Source organism: Podarcis cretensis (genome assembly GCF_951804945.1).
Source record: "Podarcis cretensis genome assembly, chromosome: 12".
In the NCBI taxonomy this organism is placed as follows: Eukaryota; Metazoa; Chordata; class Lepidosauria; order Squamata; family Lacertidae; genus Podarcis; species Podarcis cretensis.
The window spans coordinates 35,109,444-35,124,426 of NC_137181.1; the positions used below are offsets into that span (position 1 = coordinate 35,109,444).

Consider the following 14,983-nt stretch of genomic DNA (forward strand, 5'->3'; position numbering starts at 1 on the left):
AATTTTTTTTTATAATATACAAATGACAGACTGGGAGAGGCTATGGAAAATACTGAAATTTACGGCATGTTCTTTATTGAAAGAAAATTATATGAAAATGATGTACCAGTGGTATTTGACCCTGGTAAAACTAGCAAAAATGTATAGAATAAATACCAATATATGCTGGAAATGTAAGGGAAAAGATGGTACCTTTTATCATATGTGGTGGACCTGTAACGTAACTTTAAAAATTATGGGAAATGATATATAATGAAATGAAAAAAAGTTCAAAATAACTTTTGGTAAAAAACCAGAAACATTTTTATTAGGAATTATAGGTACCAAGATCCCAAAAGACCAGAGGAAATAGTTCATGTATGCTACATGATGTTACTAGTCCAACTGAACTGATTTAAATCCATGTATCTCAGGTTTGGAGGGACGCGGGTGGCGCTGTGGGTAAAAGCCTCAGCGCCTAGGGCTTGCCGATCGAAAGGTCGGCGGTTCGAATCCCCACGGCGGGGTGCGCTCCCGCTGCTCGGTCCCAGCGCCTGCCAACCTAGCAGTTCGAAAGCACCCCCGGGTGCAAGTAGATAAATAGGGACCGCTTACTAGCGGGAAGGTAAACGGCGTTTCCGTGTGCGGCTCTGGCTCACCAGAGCAGTGATGTCACGCTGGCCACGTGACCCGGAAGGGTCTCCGGACAGCGCTGGCCCTCGGCCTCTTAAGTGAGATGGGCGCACAACCCCAGAGTCTGTCAAGACTGGCCCGTACGGGCAGGGGTACCTTTACCTTTACCTTTTTATCTCAGGTTTGATGGACATGAACTGGGCTGGCATGTGACAATACTGTAAGTGAGAGAGAGAGAGAGAGAATGTGACTGTTCAGTCATGTGAGGTTATAGAAGTAGATTTTGCATAAGGTGCTCATGGCCATTGGAATACCTAATATGTGACGGTTTTCTGAGCAGTAAGTTACATACCACTCGGATGAACTGGTATGATGATGGCACCGTAGCAAACAATGCCTTTTAAATATTTTTCTCAAGAGGTGCCAATTCATTGCAAAGATGCATATTTTAACTCCAAATTCACAAGTGCAGCTTGACACCCATCAATCACATTGCCTCCATTAGTATCCTTTAAGGAAAGAAACACCCCCTAAATCCCATCAGCGTTTCAGTTTTACAGTACCTTACATCTGCATGTGGCAGCGCCATTATCTGTTTCCATACATAAAATAAAATAGGCAAAATATGCACAGCCAGTCATTTGGATCAATGGGAAATGGAGACAGCACTTCTCTTGCCCAAGCTCGTGGCATGGCCTTCACTACGAACAATATCAGAGCCATCACAGTCTCTTGCCACCACAGGGTGCCTTACAGATAGATGAGTAAGAAGCAGTGCTTTATAGCTACCACCTGCAAATTTCACAGCGCTGGCAAGTGCACTGTACTGCTGTACTAGAACAGAATAATTGCTGGAGACAGAGTTGGCAAGAACAGTAGATGGGAGATATGTTCAATTGCACATGAGTATAGTAGGTGAACTGTTAAAATAAAGACCTGCCATTAAATGCTGAGCAGCTGGCAAATCTAGATAATCTGTTTTGGTTGCTGCAGATAGGGTAAAAAGTCATCAACTAATACGTTTTTAAAATATGTTTCATTTGTATGATAATAGGCTCTCATTCTAACTCGTTCAAATACCCATAACAGAGAGGCTTGGACAGAGACCATAACAAAGTTATGCAGAAGCTTTTGCTGAGCAGTACACCAAACTTTTTGAAATCTATTTTTTTTATAAAAAAAAAACCACCCTGAAATCGAGACTTCTTATGAATGCATATACAGACATTAACAATGTCCACCAAGAATGCAATGTTTCTACACTATAGCACCAGGGACAGCTCAGTACATGCAATAGGAAATTTGCTCTTAAATATGCAGGAGCTCTGTGCTGTTTTACTTTTAGAAACTGTATTTAAAACAGTGGTGCAATTGTCCAACGCTGCAATGCAGCCATAGGTGTAAAAAGCCTGATTCGGGTACCACCTAGGGCCAAGTCTACCATTAAGCAGAGTGAGGCGGCCACCTAAGCTGGCTGTTGCTGTAGAGCAGAGTTAGACCAAGTTATATGCCAGGCAGCCTACCCTTCACTCCTTCTGCTAACCTGCTGCCTTCAGGTGTGCTGGAGAATTCTGTCCCTTTGCTGGTGGTGAAGTGAGGTTCAACCATTCAGCAGCTGTACATGGAAGGAAGGGAAACATCATCTTCTCCTTTGCTCAAGCAACAAAATGTCCTGGGCCGGCCCTGATAACATCCCATTTAGATGTCTGCAGTGTCTGGTACTGTACATAGGGCTCTCTCTGGTGATTGCTCAGAAATGTCAGTTGGTCCCTTCTTTGTTTTCAAAGCAAGGTCTTGCTTTATTTCAGTACATATTTCTTTAGCAGGAGCCATCATATCACTATGTATCTTATGCTTGCTGGGCTTATATGGTATCTCAGGACTCGGCTAGATTAGAAAAAGGAAATAATAATAATAATAATAATAATAATAATAATAATAATAATTTTTTATTTATACCCCGCCCTTCCCGGTTTAAAAACCAGGCTCAGGGCGGCTAACAACAAATTTAAAACACTTAATTGTAAAAGCAGAATAAAATACAGTATAAAAACATGAATAACAATAAAATTCAAAAATTCAGAAATCAGTTTAGGGGAAATAAGAATTAGATAATCCCCAGGGCTAGCTGGCTGAATTGGTCCTACTTGGGCCAGCAAGGAGGCCAGGGGAGAATTAGCTGTGGGGTCTCAGAGCGGGTAATCTTCATAAAAGGGGAGGGGGAGGGAAGAGAAGGGAAATAAAGATCAGGCTGAATTCAAATTAAAGGCCAGGTAGAACAGCTCTGACTTACAGGCCCAACAGAAGGAGGTTAATCCTGAAGGGCCCTAGTCTCATGGGACAGAGCATTCCACCAGGTCGGAGCCATCACCGCCGAGGGCCTTCTGGCGGTTCCTTCATTGCGAGAAGCAAAGCTACAGGGAACCAGGCAGAGGGCCTTCTCGGTAGTGGCGCCTGCCCTGTGGAACGCCCTCCCATCAGATGTCAAAGCAATAAATAACTACCTGACATTCAGAAGACATCTTAAGGCAGCCCTGTTCAGGGAAGTTTTTAATCTGTGATATTTTAGTGTATTTTTGGTTTTTATGGAAGCCGCCCAGAGTGGCTGGGGAGACCCAGCCAGATGGGCGGGGTACAAATAATAAATTATTATTATTATTATTATTATTATTATTATTATTATTATTATCACTGAAAAGGCCCTGGCCCTGGTGGAGGATAGCCTGACTTCCTTAGGGCCCAGGATCTCTAAACTATGGTTATTCATGGACCTTAAGGTCCTTTGTAGGGCATACTAGGAAAGGCGGTCCCGTAAATACGATAAAAGTGTTTTATATGTGTTGTATATGCATTATAACACAGATGATGCTGTGGAGTTCTGTTTTTCTCATACAAAGTTTACAATGTGTTTTCCTGAAACGTTTCTTTGACGCATCTAGATCCAGCCTCAGAGCTGTCATTCCTGCTACTGTTAACATGCTAAAATTGTTTTTTTTATTATTATCATTCTGCATGCCACCTTGAATATGCATCACTGTAAAAAGATGGGATACAAATAAGATTGCAGCAGCTAACTGAACAATGTTCTTTTACTTGGTTTATATATATATATTTAGTGTTGCTTTAAAAGCCTTACCACAAGCCAGTTCACAAGTCCCTGGGGGAAAGGAAGGTCTGATTACTGAGACTGCAGTCCTATAACTACTTAGCTGGGAGTGAGCCCCATAACCTGTGCTGTATCAAGAGTAGATCCATTGCAAATAATGTTCATCCATTTCAGTGAGTTGGCTCTAAGCAGAGCTGATACTGGGTATAAACCCATTGGGTCTTACTTCTGAATTGACATGTAAAGGATTGCACTGTATATATCCTAAAGAAGAAACATCATTATACCTGTTGGGGGTGGAGTGGAGAACTGTGGATAGAGAGAAACACATCTGCACCATGCATTTAATGTACATTGTACTACTTTAATAGTTCTGGCTTGCCTCCTAAAGAATTCTGGGAACTGTAGTTCATTAAGGGTGCTGGGGGGTTTTAGCTCTTGGGGAGAACTGCACAGGATTATTTGAGGGGAAGCCATTGCTGTTAAAGTGGTATAAATATGCATTAAATGTATGGTGTTGATGAACAAGGGGGAAAGCAGAACAAAGAATAAGCCAAATAGTAGGTCACTGAAAAGAAAAAAAAGTGGAAACAAATCCATTAGCACCAAGTAATTGTTTTAAATGCAAGTCCTTTTTTTATTTTAAGGCTCTGCAAAAGCCCTTACAGCAAGATATATATTTTTTAAAAGGAAAGAAAAACAAGGGGGAAAGCACCCCTGTCTAACACACATGTACCCCCAGCCCACCCCGCAAAAATGTCATGTATAAAAGTCCCTGTCGTTGGCAGCTGCCACATTTTCATTTTGGCAGACATCTGAAAATTGCTGGCAAGGCCATGGAGTAAGGGTAAAAGACAAATGGTTTGTCATGAAACCTTTAACTAAGCTGATATTTCAGCAGCAAGGATGCCAGCATTTTTCTTTTGTTCCTGCTTTGCAGAATGGACATGACAGCCTCATCAGCATTGTTAATACATTGGCATTACCTGGCAGATTATTCATCCCTGCATCAGTCACTCAAGTGAGTTTCAGAAAGAAAGAAAAAATGACATGCCAAAATCTTCCTCGTGTCTAAGATGCCCTAAAAGAGGGAGGAATTAAGTTTTATTATTATGTAAACGCAAAAACAGATATTAGAGGCCTAATCTGATCTGTTTAACAGGACATTTGCAGATGTGGTGAAACGCTTTTATAAGCCAATAGTCCATAAAGATCAACAGTTATCTCTGCAGAAACCTATTCAGCAGCAGAGATGTCCCCCAGTTCTTTCTTACATATGCTTTCAAGGTATCTGACAAAGTGCAGCAGTGAATGGGGAAGTGACTTGCGCATGTTTACAGATATTTCACCTTGACAGTATCAGAGTCACAATTTATAAAGGTGACTGGAACACCATGGGAGGAAAGCCATTTTTATTTCCTTGCCCCCTCCCCCCCCCGAAAAAAAAAATCATGGAAAGTTTATTATTTATTTCCTCTGCAGGGGAAGAGGCGTAAAGGTGTGATTTTACATTTTCCTGAAATCTGAAAAGACTTGCTTATCATGATGATCAAATATGATTGAGCCTGGATAGCTCAGCTGACTAGAGCATGGCGCTGATAAAGCCAAGGCTGCAGGTTCAGTTCATGAATTTGACGGCTGCATATTCCTGCATTGTAGGGGGTTGGACTAAAATAATCAGGAATGGCCAAACTTGGCACTCCGGCTGTTTTGGGACTACAACTCCCATCATCCTTAGCTAACAGGACCAGTGGTCATGGACGATGGGAATTGTAGTCTCAAAACAGCTGGAGGACCAAGTTTGGCCATGCCTGGACTAGATGATCCCCTCAGGCTCCCTTCCAACTCTACAATTCTATAACAGCATAAAGCCTATTAGGCTGCAGTCTAAAGTCCACTCCAGCCCCTGGACTTTGTGCTGTGAAAAGATGCCTAATAGCAGCGGCAGTAGTAGTATTAGTAGTAGAAACCCACCCCTGTCACTTCCAGTCCTGGCCTGAGCAAGCCAGCTGCAGGGTCTAGGATGTGGTGGAGGCTCTAGCATAGGATCTCACAACTGCAGGATGGTCTGTGAAATGCTGCCTGAATTCAAGATTCTCTTTGAATCTGAGAGAATGGCATTCAAATCTTAATTCCGCCATGGCAGAGTACTCTCTCTCCCAGCCTCAGTTCCACAGCTGTGAAATGAGAATACTAATAACCTCTTTTAAAATGATGATGAATATGCTAAGGGTGATAATCTGTAATTTAAAATGGAAAATTCAGCAATAACAAATAACCAGGTGGCTTTTCATCAGGACTGAACCCTTTAACTGATTCAATGGTTAGATTAATTGATTTTTTTAACTGTTGTTTGACCAAAAAAAGGTGATTAATAAGGCAACGGGCTTACTTTTCTTTCTTTTTAAAAAACTATTATTTTCAACACAAGCACTTATAAACATTGCAGATGAGAAGCACCAAATGGAATTCATCCTATTCTTTCTCACCGAAGGAAATGTCTCTTCTGGTGATGTGCTGAAATATTCTTTGTCATTTATCTCCTTGGCCATCCTCTGCCAAGAAAAGAAAATAAATTGCATTTGAAAATGCTCAAAGTACAAGTAAAATTATGGAGAAATTCTCATGGGTGGGATGTGGGTGGTTTTGCTTTTGGTGTGTTTTTACTTAGGGTGTTTGTTTGTCCCTTTTGTGTTCTATCAAGAATCTCTCCAGTGGTCTGTACTCTTCAGGTTTCCCAGAGCGCAATATTTTTAATTTTAAAATAAATAGTGTTGAATTTTTTTTAAATAAAAAAATGTAGAAGAACCTATTTGAAACAAAACCAGCAAGTGTACTGATGGTCTCACCATAGCTGTCAATGTTTCCCTTTTTTAAAGGGAAATTCCCTTATTCCAAATAGGATTCCTCGCAAGAAAAGGGAAAAGTGGGCAGCTATGAATCTCACACATTGGGTAGCCAGTTTTCCATGCTTAAGTTATAACCCTGGGGGAAGACATGGGTAATTCCTCACATGGGACTTTTTCGGATGAGTAATCCTGGACAGCCAGGCAGACCACCTCAGAGCACCGGAGAAAGGTTTAATGGAAAGAAAACCACGTATGCCACCCTCAGTCAACTTGCAATGAAGAGTAAGTTCATTTTTGCACCCACCAAAATTCTAAAGAAAGTCTAAAGCACCCTGTGAATGAGGCAGAAAAACACCAGCATTTTTCACAGTGGGGAAAAATTGTAGGACAAGCTCACAGCATTAGAGATGAGGGCTTCAATAGCACATTCAAGAACCATTGAGCTCTATGCTGGGTTGTTTCCATTAATATCATAAATTTTAAGTTTGGTGCTTAATGAACATCAGCAACATTAACATATTAATGAGAACATAACCACCATTTCCCAGCTCTAAGCAATAGATTTCCATAGAGAATTATCAGGCCAATTCAACACTTCCAGGTTCCTTGAACGCTCTCATTGTTAACTGTTTCTCAGTTATTCTGTGTAATGAAAACCTCAAGTATTTGTACACTCACCCTGCTTCAGAGATGTTGTGAATTTTGTAAATTAGAAAATCAGTGTGAAGTTGCCCTTGAAAGTTTGCATATATCAAAAGTTGTCTCCCTTTGTTTGTCTGATGCTGTCTTTTCTTTCCAGATCTGAATAAATACATAAAACGGCTCAATATCTTAAAAGGAAAAACTATTCTTTGCTGCAGCACCTCCGTCAAAACATCCTATGAATATGATAGAGTCTGAATTTTTCACATGATCACAACTAAATTTCTTTATTATAATGACGACGATGTGATATACTTTGAGACCCAAGCGACCCTGTTATGTGACAAGGTTATTCAAATGGAGCATAGCCAGGAAGTTATTGCTCAGCTTTTGCAAAGGCATCAGCTGAGGGAGCAGCAATAAAATAAATAAATAAATAAATGAACAACAAACATTGCCACAGCAGTGTTTTGTGGAGTTTGCCATCTGGGTACTTCAACAATCAATCAGCCCTCTTATGAGACTCCAGCTGTTTACTCCATCCCTTCATGAAGGGGAAAGAGAAAAGAGATAGAAAAACACACACACGCACTGAAACATGGGGAGAAACTAGAACATCACTTCTGACATTCAATTAGATTGCTGTGACTTTGAGATGATTTTTAGGTACTGGGAGATGAATCCATTGGAACTGATGTAGAATTTGACTGAGGTGGAATTCTGTGTTAATCTGGGGGTTATATAGCCTCATCAAATTTAGGATGAATTTTTCAGAAGACTTACTGGCATTTATGGTTCTGGGGCATAAATGAGGATGTTCAAATGATAAACAGGGCAAAGTTTCTGAAACTTTAATAGCTGTGTAGAAGAGGGAGTTTCAACAGGCGTAACTTGTGATCAAGTGGAACTGATCACAAGTTACACCTGTTGGAACTGCTGGAACAGTGGAAGCTATGCAGGCAACACCACCAGCAACGTTCCAATGGTTTGACCCCCAAAGGAACACCCCTCCATTGTCTCCCGAGACAGACTAAGGCCAACAGATGTTATGTATTTTTGTGTTTTCATATTGTTTACCACTCTGTGATCCTCGGATGAAGAGCAGTATAGAAATTTAATAACTTATTACAGTTTTTGAGTGTCTCGGAAGCCAAACATTTCAGTTCTTGAAAGTCGAAAACCTGGAAGTAAATGCTTCCATTTTTTAACTTCCAAGGCAGCTTCCTGTTTGAGTTTTCCGTATGGTTTGAGGCTTCCATATTGAATTTTCAGTTTTGAATGTTTTGGAAGTTCAACGGTCTTCCGGAACTTATTACATTTGAAAACCGATTATTATTATTATTATTATTATTATTATTATTATTATTAACAACAACAAGAAGAAGAACAATATGATAGACGAGTCATGTTATGATAGTTTTTTTTTTTATCGGCTCCAGCAGCCCTAGAAGCAGTCAGTCATTCAAGTTACTCAGAACTATTCTTGAAGATGGATGGCTGGTATTTTGGCTGGTCACTGTAAGTAAATTTTGGCCTAATCCTAACAGTATAGCATTTCAGACTGATGTAACACTAGACAATGGGTGGCAGTTACTTACAGACTGTTGCAATTATCAAAAAATGCACCTTGCTGTTTTAATTATAGTTAACAATAGGAGTGTCAACATCTTTACACAACAGTAGAACTGTACACTTGTTCAGTTATTCACATGCGATGCTCAACGAATCAACAGTCTGTGTACACAATAAATGCACACAATAAATTTGTAGAGACAGCTCATATTGTACCTGTATTCAGTATAATGCATGAACATGCCTAGTATCTCTGGTGCCAGGAGAAAGCAGAGCAAGAACTGTAGTATATACTTCATCACTGGTGGAATCTTTTAAATATTAACTTCCAGATGTAATTTAATAAATACAAACTGGCAACACCTAATAAAAATAATTAAAACAAGGCAGATTTCCATTTGCTAGTGAATCTTAGAAATGCTTTAATTGAGTGAGAGGAAAATGTAATTAACATGCTAATTGCCAGCACACTAAAGGCTGCTGAAAGTGGCTATAAAAGTCCTTGAGAACAGTTTGTTTGCCTTCACTCTTAAGCAGGCTAGACAGCACCCCCCCCCCCAGTCCTGTTTATGTTATTAATTTGCTTAGCAAACTTCTCCGCTTTCATTCTGGCTAGTTAGTGCACACACAAGGAGTGAGAGCTCTTGTCAAGGGTGTTATTTGCTCTGGCTCCAGCAGATGAGCAGATCCAATCAGACTGAAATGTGAGGGGTTTCTCCCCCCCCCCTCCAGTCACATAATAGACCCTTGGCTTATCAAAGGCTCTTATCTGATTTGGGGGGGGGGGATTCAAAGGTAAACTTCAGAGCTCATGGAATTAAAAGACAAATGAGATGTCATAATTATCAAAGTGGCTAATTTAGAAAATTAAGCCATTCACATAGGTGACATAATTGCTTGTCACAATCACTCTTTTTCTCGTTAGCCTTCTTCCCGTCAGTACCAACAAGCACGGAAACATTCTTTAGCACCGAGAAGCAAGCTACAGGCTGCCGTCAAATGAATGAATGTGCTGGATTTCATGGATTTAATAAAATATTCTACTTTTGAATAGACTGGGGTTGTTTTCTGATCACTATTATTTTTTAATAATGACCTTAAACCAGCAGCATTCAGCATATTGCCTTTGGACAAAATATTGTTAGGTTAAATGTGTGGTTCCAACAAACTGAATCCTTGCAGCTTATTCAGAAGCCCTCTCAGTCTATGTCCAGGAGGATCTACTGGCCAAGCTGGATGGGTGAGGTTAGTCCAGGGCCTAAGGATACTAAACTGTGCCCAGGCAAAAGCCAGAACATGAAATTCAGCAACTCACCATATGAGGCAAATGCACACAAGCCCAGAAGCTCCCACATCATGTCCCAGCATTTCCTTCTGCCTCTTTTTTCTGTTTGCCATTACTTTATATTTATAGCCTTATGTTTCTGTGGATCAAACACTCAGCCTGCAATCCTCCATACTCTTCTTCAGAAAAATCCCTTTGAGGTCACCAGGACTTATATCTGTTTCGTATATGCTTGAAAGAATATTGCCACGGCCTCTGTAATGATCAGATCTAGAGAGATTAAATTCTGAGTTACAGATAGTGTTTTCAGTACAAACAGATTTTTTTAAAACAACAACAACTTGTGGTTCTATTTTGGTCAATTTAAATAGTATTGTATGAGAGAAAGCTGTTAGTATGTGCTGTATCTAGACTATAACATTCTTTATGAGTCAGCAAGTACAAAAATTATTAAGGTCAATTTCCAAGAAAGGAAATGAGTCTGTATTGCTATGCGAGTTTCAAGGCATGACATTGTAAATGGGCAAGGTTAAACATTTTGGATTAAAAACATGACTGTGAGATTGATTAAGGTCTTACAGTCCTGTAAAGTTGGTGGAACCCAGCTGACATGACTTATAGTTTGCTGAATCCAGAGAGATTACATTGATGTCATTCATTTGAAGAGATAGTTCATCCTGAATGCATACACTGAAGCTGTCATCTGTATGTTTCACAAATATTCATGTGACTAACATGTTTTGATTAGAGTAACACCAGGCCACAGCATTCAGTAGGTCATATGTCTAAAGAGTTATTATGCGAAGTCAAAACCTGCCAGGGGTGGGGAATCCTCCAACAATATTGAATCTAATAACACCATCGAAAACAGGAGTTCCAGAACATTTATGTTGGTATTTTATTCCACACCTCATAATGTCTGTGATTAGGTTAACCTTTAATAATATAAAACACCCAGCTAACATTCGACACTAATATTACACACTATCCTGCCTTAGTATGAGTTTTTCATTCCCTGATTGACAAAAAAGGTGGGGGGCAAGAGCTCAAGGTGCATTGGCATTTCAGAATAAATATGATTTCTATAGCATAACTGGATTATCTTCTTTGTTTGGCACTGAACTGGTGATTCTCACTTGTCTTTGTGTGTTTTGTTGTTGTTGTTGTTTAGTCTTTTAGTCATGTCCGACTCTTCGTGACCCCATGGACCAGAGCAGGCCAGGCACTCCTGTCTTTCACTGCCTCCCGCAGTTTGGTCAAACTCATGCTGGTAGCTTCGAGAACACTATCCAATCATCTCGTCCTCTGTCGTCCCCTTCTCCTTGTGCCCTCAATCTTTTCCAACATCAGGGTCTTTTCCAGGGAGTCTTCTCTTCTCATGAGGTGGCCAAAGTACTGGAGCCTCAGCTTCAGGATCTGTCCTTCCAGTGAGCACTCAAGACTGATTTCCTTCAGAATGGATAGGTTTGATCTTCTTGCAGTCCATGGGTCTCTCAAGAGTCTCCTCCAGCACCATAATTCAAAAGCATCAATTCTTCGGCAATCAGCCTTCTTTATGGCCTCATTTCCATACATCACTACTGGGGAAACCATAGCTTTAACTATACAGACCTTTGTCGGCAAGGTGCTTTTTAAGATGCTGTCTAGGTTTGTCATTGCTTTTCTTCCAACAAGCAGGCATCTTTTAATTTTGTGACTGCTGTCACCATCTGCAGTGATCATGGAGCCTAAGAAAGTAAAATCTCTCACTGCCTCCATTTCTTCCCCTTCTATTTGCCATGGACTAGTAGATACAGAAAGCTGAGGCAATGCTTCTGCACCAGGGTTAAAGTATTAGGATTGGGTCATGGGACTGTATGTATCTTTCTCCTAGCCACTGACCTTTCAAGTACAAATTATCCTCTTTTCTGATTGCCTTGTCCATTGCTGCTTGGTATGACTGCAGACCAAGGTTAATGCCAACAAGGGTTTCCCCTAACCAGGATTTGAAGCAAGGATGGAGCTTGTTACAAATTTAGTATGAGCAGTTTGATGCTGTCTCAGTCATTAGAGCGTGCTTTGTCACTTCTTAGTATTTTGTTAGCATAAATATATTTAGAAGCCATCCTAGGTCTCTCATGTTTTCCTCTTATCATCAAGGTTTCCACTTAATCCATCAAGTTCCACTGGTTACAAAAGGACTTAAATGTAATTTTCTCTGAATCACGTCCTATGTGTACAGTGGTGACATTTTTAAAAGCCATGAATTGACCAAATGAACTCATTACTTGAAACAGAAGAGCCGCAATCCACATACTGTTTATTTCATCCTCTATTTACGATATCATTCCTGTGCTTCCTGAATAATTCTTGCATCAGCAAAACTTGTTCTGCCCAAAACAAATAAATATGTGATATGCCTTACTTCGATTGCTTTCTTCAGAACATAGGGTCTCGGCATCTTTGTCAAGCAGGTCCAGATAAGGATCATCCACAGGAATTCTTGCAGAGATTCCTTCCTCCTGTTTAATTGGCTGTTTTATAACAATTTGATCTGATTCTGGACTAGCACTGTCACAAAGGGAGGCTTTCCAGTCTCCCTATTTGGAAACCCCCAGAAGTGTGATCAAATATATTTATGATGCCCTTTGGCTACGTGATTGATTTTCATGACCAAAAAAAACCCAAACAAACAGAAAGAAGAAAAGCTTCTGACTCTTTAAAGGTTTCTCTTTAGCTATTATTGCTGGCCTGCAGCCACACATTCTCTTATGTAAAGGATCAAAGATGCCATTAGTGTGAGAGTTGGTCGATACAATGTAAGCTCTACTTAAGCACATTGCTCACAACATTCCTGCTTTTAAAAGGGTCGCATACAAGGGATGGATGTCTTATTCCTGAACAAAATGTATAACAATTTTACGTTCCGCAGCATTCTTGAGTTGTGTGATTTGTGTGTATTTAGAGTTTTGGTTTAATTTGTTTTCTTATGTGTTAAGATGACTCAAGCCACTTTAAAACCCAACACAAAGAACTGATGCGATATGAAATACAGAGACTTGTTTATTATATTTCAATCCAATTTTTCAGACAATTGCCTCCCAAAGTGGCTCATAGCAGTCTCTCTCTCTTTTTTAATGACAGACAAGCCCCACCATTGGGCTTGTGAACTTTAAAAGACCAGACACATGTGGGAAGGAGAACAGAAGAGAAAGGGAGGGGAGGTCTCACAGGCCAAGGCTAATTGGTAAGTATATGTGGGCATTTACATCTTGTTCAGAGGCGGCTGGTGTTCTAACTTGAATAGGGGCTGGTGGCACCTGCTCCTGTGGCAGATGGATGTGGGGAGGCGGGGGGAGAGCATCCTTTCCCCTTATTTCTACAGGCAACTGGCACCTGGAGCTGAATGTTCTTTCTAGCAGGAAGGGAGAAGCAACACTGAAAGACATGAATAGATCAACTGAACTACCTAGTTCAATAATGTCTACATCAACTGGCAGTAGCTCTCCAGAGCTTGCTATCTATCATCTATCTATCTATCTATCTATCTATCTATCTATCTATCTAATCTATCATCTATCAACTGCTTGCTTACAATCGTCTCTAAGCAGTGTACAAGGAATGTGATATAGCACAATTAAAATAAAAATGGGCAAAAAATTCAAAGGCAGGAAAAATAAAACCTACAGTAGATGCTGGAAGTTCAACAAATTGGGGCCTGTCTGGCCTCAGCTAGATGGGAGTTTGATAAAATTGGGCCAACAGCTCCCAGTGGCTACGGGCTGTGCATCTGAGTCATGGGCAACTATCAATAGTGACTCTGCCGAAGATCTCAGTGACTGGGCAGGGAGGTAAGGGTTCTTGAGATATACTGTAGATATGTAGACAAGTTGTTAAGGGCTTTAGGCAAGAGTCTTTCACAGCAACATCTGGAGATGCTGGAGATTGGAGCTGCACTTTCTCTGGCTGATGGATGGGGCCAGGCTGATCTCCCACTTGCCATTATGTCCATCCTGGGAGGAAGTGGGGGAAAGCCTCCAAATTGCCCTTGGCCCTGACCAACAGCAAAAACTACAGCGTTCTGCCCTTCAGCTCCGTAGTTCCATGGCAACTGGAAGTTGGAGACAAGTGCACTTTCTGGGAGGGCAGGAAGAAAGTAAATGACCTGCAGCTCCTGATGGAGCAGAGCAGCTTGGTCTTCCTCTAGCCTTGATGTTCTTCCTGGGAGGCAGCAGCTGCGACCTCTCAGTGGCCCTTGGTCCCCTGGCCAGTGACAGAAGCTAAAGCTGGCTTCTCTTCTGCTCTCCAGGCCTAGAGTAACTGTAATAAATCATTGAAGAAGAAAAAATGGTATGAAAAGGAAGGTTCGAGCATAAGATAATTTGAATAGCACCAGACTTGGGGAGTGACTGTACCTCAGCTGTGGAGTTCATGCTTTGCATGCAGAATGTCCCAGGTTCCATCCCTCAGATTTCTAGCTCAAAGGAGCTGGTGGTATGGAAGACCTCTGCCTAGGACCCCAGAATAGGTGCCAGTCACAGTGGAAAAGAGAGAGCTAGATGGACTAATAGTCTGACTCTGACCCAGCAGGAAGGCAGATTCTTGTGTTGCCCAAGTAAAGGCGTTTTGTTACTAGGGTTGTTGGAAAATTCAGATGAAAACAGAAGTTGCTGGTGCTCACTTATTTTTTCCGTATCCGAAACAGAAATCAATTTAGCAGATATGGTTGGCATTTGCTACTGTTGCACACAGTAGGTAGGTAACCATATGGTTGGCATTTGCTACTGTTGCACACAGTAGGTAGGTAACCTGTTGATAGGTAACCAAGGATACCCACATCTTTACCAGCTGGGGTCACACCATGGTGTTGAAAGCAGGGGGTAGAGAGGGCAGCACCATGCAGGTTCATGGCTACTGATTGACCTCCTCACCTTCATT

General features: G+C 41.0%; 1 long non-coding RNA gene across 1 annotated transcript; it reads right to left on the reverse strand.

Moving 5' to 3' along the window:
* Nucleotides 1–1,864: 1,864 nt before the first annotated feature.
* Nucleotides 1,865–7,362, reverse strand: LOC307199867. The gene is made up of 3 exons (XR_013832252.1): nucleotides 7,246–7,362; nucleotides 4,705–4,799; nucleotides 1,865–2,499 (listed from the first exon to the last, which is right to left on the reverse strand). It is a non-coding gene; the product is annotated as an uncharacterized lncRNA (long non-coding RNA).
* Between the last annotated feature and the right edge of the window lie 7,621 nt (nucleotides 7,363–14,983).